This window comes from Balaenoptera borealis (assembly GCF_965194805.1).
Source record: "Balaenoptera borealis genome assembly, chromosome: 4".
NCBI classification, from domain to species: domain Eukaryota; kingdom Metazoa; phylum Chordata; class Mammalia; order Artiodactyla; family Balaenopteridae; genus Balaenoptera; species Balaenoptera borealis.
Window position 1 is genome coordinate 148,728,573 of NC_138861.1, and position 7,119 is coordinate 148,735,691.

The window sequence follows — 7,119 nt, forward strand, 5'->3', positions numbered from 1 at the left end:
CCAACTCCTTTTGCAAGGCGGAGGTCCCAGACGCAGCCCGCAGCCCTCGGAGTTCGAGGTTGGGTGCGGGGTGGGGGTCAAGACGTCGGAGTCCGGGGAACCCCCACCTTTCCCCACTCCTGGTCCCGGGGAGAAGGCGGGAGTTGGCTGCGGGTGTGGACACGCCATCCCTGCATGGCACACAATAGATGCGCCGTAAATGCAAGTGGCACCTGGTGGCCCCACTGAAGAAGGCGCTGCCCCCCAACCCACTGATCCTGATCCTGAAGCAGGAGACGGCGTCTGACTCAGGTCAGGAGACCAGGGGCAGCGGCAGGGGATGACCCCTCCCCTGCCCCCGGCAGAAGAGGGCTCGCTGGGAACCGAACCTCTGGAACCTCGCCCTTGTTTCAGAAGGGTCTCTAGGGCACTTTTCAGCCACTTCCAAACCGGGACACAGCCCTTGTACCAGGTCTGGACTCCCAGGGCCCAGGGTTCTGGTTCCAAGAGTGCGAGGCCCAGAAAACAGGGTACTTTAAATTTTACCTCCTGGGAGGCGCCCATCCAAGGCCCTTCCCCACAGCCATGGGGGGAGGGGGGACACAAGTCCAGCTTTAGACCCAGATTACCCTGTTTAAGGGGCAGGGGCCTAGAGAAAAGGGGGCTTGTCAGATCCTGTAGGGGAAAGGGCTTTCTGGGAGGAAATGGCTTCCTGAGGGGAGCCCCAAGGGGTGGGGTAAGTGGTGGAGATAGAGTGAAGGTATTCTTGGGAGAGGGAGCAAGGCCAGCAAGCTTGTAGGGGACTGGAGCCTTCCAGGGCAGAGGTCAATGGCTTGGGGCATGATGCAGTGGAGGGGATGGGATCCCTGGTCCCAGAGCCTAGGAAGCTGTGAGCAGGGGAAGGACAGGATCTGGCTGGGGCCTGAAGGGGCTGGGAGGGAGAGCACAAGGCCAGCCCAGCAGAGGCTGAGCCTTGTCCGGGTGGGAGGCCAAGGTCTGCCCCTCTGTGCTGCACTGGGCATGAAGGGCCAGAGTCCAGCAGGGCAGCAATGGCAGGGGCTGGACCAGCTACTCCAAACCAGGCAGGGTGGGAGGCATCCAGGGGCTGGATTTGGGTTATGCTGAGGCCGAGGTCCCTGAGAGGCTAGACGAGGCATAGCCAGGCTATCGGGGTGCTCAGAGTTGCATCTGGACAGAACTTGGGCCATGTCACTGTCCGTTGTCCCAGAGTTGCCCAACAACGGGTCCCATGCCCCAGAAAGAGGAGACCTGGCTGCAGCAGCACACTCAGGGTCAGAGAAGTTAACTGAGAGTGGGGGGAGGTGGGAAAGGCCAGAGCCAAGTGGCTGTGTCCACTGGAAAAAGACCAGGACCAAGGCAGGACCACTGGAGAAGAAAGACAAAGCCAAGGAGGGACAGCTGGAGGCAGGCGAGGCTATGGGAAAGTATTTAGCCAACAGGGCCTCGGTTTCCCCATCTGTAAAACCTGCAGGGGGAGGCCCATTTGCTGGAGAGGTGGCAGGAGAATTTTGTTGAAGGGTGGGAGCAAGCAGAGTGGCCAGCACCCCAGCCCTTCAGACCCCAGGGTTGACAAACACTCACCCAGCCTGGCCCAGGGCCACCCCTCACTCACAGCACAGCCTGGCTCTCAGGGCTGGACTTGGACCCCAGAGATCCTGAAATCCTGCCCCTCCCAGCCCACAGAGGCCATTATGGAGGTGGCCAGGCTCAGCCACCATTAGCACCCCACGTGGTCACCTCGCTCTTGGAACAGGGCTCCACGTGGAAGAGGCTTGGTGTTGGCTCAGCCGGGCTGGAGCCCCTGACAGAGTGCTCACTACCTCGAGGCTGGGCACGTGCTCCCTGATGTCTGGTTCAGCAGACCCTGCACGGAGGTGCCGGATACACCTAGAGGATGCAGGGAAGTCCCCGTCCCTGTGGCTCATGGGAGGGAGCAGATGAATGCATGAGCAGTCTCCACCATGTCACCATGTCCCGGGGTGGGTGACTGGGGAGGGGGACATCAGTGCCTCCAGCCAGGGCACGACCACAGGGCGGGGCAAGCAGGGGCCGGCTTCAGACGCCAAGCTCCGAGGAGACAGGGCAGACCAGGACGGAGAGGCCTCACCATCAGGGTCACTGCAGACAGTCTGGACAGACCCGGTGCCCCAGAGAATTATCACCCAGGAATGCAAACTCACCTCCAAACGGGGTGCAGCCTCCACTTTGGAGGGAACCCGACAGCTCAGGTTACGTTGTTCCAGTGCAGCCCCAGCCCTGTGGGGGAAGGGGACCCTGCTTAGGACCTCAGGGCAGCTCGGAGCAGGCTGTCGAGTCAGGAACTGCAGGAGGCAGAGGCCAGAGGAGCTGGGCACCCTGGGGCTTCCCACTGGAGCTGGCAGGCCTGGTGTGGGTGAGAAGGAGGGTCTCCCCTCTGGGGAGGGTGTGCAGGCAGGCCCCGCGCTGCGGGTGAGCAGAGGTGAGGCAGAGACCCCTGTCTGACCAGGGGAGAGGTGTGGAGGGCCTCTGCAGAGCATGTCCAAGTTAAAGGCACACAGGTGACAGCTGAGCCATATTCTCGGGACAACCAAAAGCAGGGCCTGTACCCCTACCACACCCGCCGCTGGGTAGCGGTAGCCATGGCTGCTGATTTGGTGCACTGCACCAGGGCCCAGAACATGAAGAGGCAGCTGCAGTCTGGGGTTAGGGGCAGGACCCTGCTAAGATCAGGGCGGGGAGGGCACGATCTGCTGCCAGCCCAGGGGTCATCGCCTCCCCAAAAGCCTCGGGCTTTAAGCGGCACCTGGTGAGCCCTGACCAGGCCCAAAGTCACTGCCGGCCTCTGCGCTGCCCGCGTCAGGCTCACGATCCACGGCCTACTCACTGGCTCTCCCTGGGTGTCTCTAAACATCACAGGCTTAACACATCTGAAAGTCAGCCCCTCATTTTCCCAGCCTTCCCCTTCTCGGCACCGAAACCTCGGAGCCATTCTGGCCAGCCGGTCTGTCTGGAAGTCCTAGTGGCTCTGTCTGCAAAGTACACCCCGAATCCTGTCCCTTCTTGGCCCTTCCCTGCCCCATCTCCCCTCATCTGCTCCCCACTCCTGGCCTGGCCTGGCCGTGTCTATGGTCACACCAGAGGCATCTAATCACGAGGTCAGGTCATGTCACTTCTCCACTCTGGACCCTGAGTCCTCCCTGGGGGCACACGCCTGCGCAGTCCCGCTGTTCTCTCTCCAGGATCACTCTTCCCCCAGATTCCTGCGTGGTCCACCTCCTCACTTCCCTCATCTCCGCTTCAGTATCACGCTGTTAGACACTCCTCACTTCTCTTAAGGCTGTCCACGGTCCTCGTGTTCCCTCCCTCCCCTGCCCCCTTTGAACCCCTGTATCTCTGTATGTGTTATGGCCAGGCCCCCTCTGGAGTGTCATCTCCCAAAGTTGGGACCATGCTGCGTCCCCGGGGCCTCGGTGCTTTCCTGGCATGGAGTAGATGCTCAGTAAGTGGTTGGTGAATGAGTAGACAAAGGCCACGAGGGGCAGCCGGAAGGAAACGGCAGGTTTAGGCAGAGCTGCCCAACTGGCTCCCGTGTCCAGAGGACCCTGGAAGCTTCAACCTTCTGGCCCATCCCAGCCCCGGGAGTGGCCCCCTGGTGGTACCCAGCACCTGCTCACCAGGCTGCCTGGGGGGAGAGGGAGGGGCTCGGAACACCTTGGCAGCCCGTTCCTGGGCAGGGCCGGGGCCAGGGCTGCACCACTGTACCCTCTGGCAGCTCGCCCGCTTGGCTGGGGACGGCGGGAAACGAATTCCCACCCACCCCAGCCCCTCCAAGGGGAGGCCACTGGGAGTTGCCGTGGGCAGGGGCTCTGGCTCCACAGCCCAGCTGGTGAGGGAGGGGAATGAGGCGGAGGGGCTCTGGCTGCTGCGGTGGCTGTGAGGCCAGGGCCCGGGGCCGGGACCCGCTCCAGGGGACTCGCTGCCAGTTTGTGCCCTGGCAGGGAGGACAGGCTGGGCAGGGGCCGTCCACCTTGGGCTCCAGGCTATTCCCACATCCCAGCCCGGCCCCGGTGCTCTCTCGCACCGCCTTGCCCTGGGCGGGAGGTGGGTGTGTTTTGCCTTTGTTGGAACCAAAGGGGAGGGCAGCCGAGTGGGCGCCAGGGCCGGAGAGCGGGCAGCGGAGGGTGGCTCACAGGATGACCGTGCGCTGGGCTAGAGACGGGGCGTGTCGTCCAGACTCCGAGCCACGGCTCCTGCCGCTGGTTTCCCCTCTGCCCCGCGGCCTCCTCCCTCTTGCATCGCTCCTGGAGAGCCAGCTCAGCATCCCGGCCACAGGAGGCCGCTTGGTCCGCCAGCACTCCTGCCCGGGCGCCCACCTACATCCCAGCGTCGCCCACCACGCGGCACAGAACTCGCGGCACTTCTTCACCACGCCCCCCACACCTGGCTGGGCTCCTGGGCGCAGGGCCCTGTCAGCCATCTCTGGGTCCCAGCACAGGGTCCTTCCTGCTCGGAGGCTGCCCTCAGTGGGTGGTAGCCCAGCCCGTGGGCTTCTAGCCGGCTTGCCTGCTGTGAGCACCGGGAGGGCAGGGCCTGCACCCACCTGCCCAGTACCGGCCCGGCCTGAGTGCGTGGGTCAGCACCTACCGCCCGTCGGCCAGCGGGCCTGAGCTGGCCCTGGTGACCTGGGAGGGCTTCCCTGGCAGGGGCACAGCCTCTGCAAAGCCCCGGGGCAGGAGGAAAATGGAGTCATGGGGCTGTAAGGCCAGCTCAAGGGCCGGCCAGCGCCCCCCACCCTCCCTTTCCCCACGGGCGGCACCCTGACTGCGGGCCTCCGTCAGCACCCCCAAGCCCGGATCAGCCGCTGCTTTTGCTCTCCGAGAGGTTTGTTTGGGTACATTTTCTACATACCGGGTGTCAGGCAGGCCACACTAGGAAGATCTATTTTAAAACACCAACCCCGTAGGTGGAGGATGCGGGGCCCACGCAGACACTCGTGTTTCTATTTTTACATCCAAACAGGCCTGCCCTCAGCCCCCGGAGCCCAGTTTGGAACTTGAAAGCAACCCATTCTATTTCGGGTGGCTTCCGCCCTCATGGTGGGGAGGTGGGTATTTTGTACACAGGAGCCTTCTCTGCCCTCCTCCCTCCCAAACCCTCGCGTCCTGGCAGCCTCTGGCCCCCACCCCGTGGACCACGTGACTTCCAGGAAGGCGCTGGGGTCGGGAAGGGGAAGCCCATGTGGGGCTTGGGAAGGGGAAGCTGTGGCCCGCAGGATGCAAAGGCCTGACGTCACCCTCAGGGGGGCCCAGTGACCTCCCCAGCCCAGGGTCAGGGGCAGCCGGCCCTTCCCTGGCCAGCGCTGGACACTGGGATGAAGTGCCTGAGATGAGAGGGGGTGAGGTGGCCTCTGCAGCTGTGAAGCCCCCTGGACCAGAGGTGGTAAGCCTGGTGGCTCCCAGGAGCACAGACCCCCAGGAGAGACTCAGCTCCCCACGGCCGGCCCTCCAGGCGAGACCAGGTTGCCGGGTAGGAGCCCACCAGGCTCCCGGAACCCACCACCTGGCTGGCCCCCTCTCTGGTTCTGGGTGGGTGTCCCCAGACCTTCAGCCAGCGGCTCAGCCCAGGGCCCCAGGGGACCACTCCCTTCCCACTTTCCCTCGTCCATCCTCAAGAGCGGATTTTGGCCTCCATTCCCACTCCTGTGGGTCCCTCAGACCACACTAGGCCGCTTGAAGGCCCCCAGCTGCTGCCCTAGGTCATTACCCTATTAAACATGCCACCATCTGGCCCATCAGCCCGACTTGTGAAATGCAGCCTGACACCACAATACCCTCCTGTGCTTCCATCCCCACCCGGGCTGAGCTGGGGGTCCCCTGTGCCCCAGCTTAGTACCCGAGCCGGCACCCAGCCCAGTAGCTGAGGATGGCTCGGTCCAGCCTGCCCTGCTTCTGAGACCCTGCCCACAGCCCCCCTCCTCCTGTCCTCTGACGGTGGGATGAACAGGGTCCACCCACAGAGAACTTGTGAGCAGTGCCCAGCCCGGGACCGGCCTGGCAGGGAGAACGAGGTGCAGCCCTAGGGTGTCAGGGGAAGTGGGCAGAGTCGGCCTGACAATGAAGACTCCGGGGGCAGAGAGTTTTCCATCACAGGGAAGCTGGGATCAGCCTGTGAGGAAGGCCCGGAGGGGAGTGAGGCAGGGCTGAACTGGGCCCAGTCTGGGGGGCGTACCCATGGCCTTCCCTGGGACTCCCATGGGGGAGTGGGGCTTTAGCCCAGCAAATCTGTCTGCAGAGCCTGTGTACAGCTCCTCAGAACCACTCAGAAACACAAGGTTGCCTTTTTTTTTTTTTCTGTTTCATGTTTCAAAAAATTCAGAGCCTGCTTATCTCATTTGTAAATAGTGTTGGAATGCCTGGCTGATCATTAGGTAGAGAAAGAGACCTACTTCACATCTTATGCCAACATAAATATCATCCAGACCAAAGACTTAAAATACGAAGGGAAAAAACCCCAAAAATGTATTAAAAGAAAATGTAGATGATTCTATACTATGGAGATGAGGCAGGATTTCTAGGTACCAAAGATAAAATCACTAGCATTTGAGTGTATAAAGGAAAGAACCAGTAGATATGGCAGCATAAAAGTGACCCCACATAGGTGAATGTCAAAAACGTCACAAACAAAATGGAAAGGAAAACTATAAACTGGGAAGGAATATGTACAAAGTGCATGCATTAACCAGGGGTAAATATACAAAGCATTTTTATACGTTTTTTACAAGTTTCTACCTTGAGTTGAAAATGGGCACAAGTAGCAATTCATAAAAAAGAGCTATATGTGACCAGTAAGACACGTTTAAACAGGTTCTACCTCACTAGTAATTAAATAAATACAAATGGGAAAAATGAGATAGCATTTTTTGCTTTTTGAAGATAAAACTCTCACGTGGCACCTCAATAGCCAACAGCAGGTAAAAGCAGCATGGATATACATTCATGTATTCACCTATTATAAGGAGAATCTGTATTCACTCTTTCCAGGGCTGCCCAAAAATGAGTCCACACTGAAGCACAAGTTCACATCCTGCTGATTTACCAACAAGGTAAAATTAAGCACGTAACTCATTAGAGTGTGTGTGTA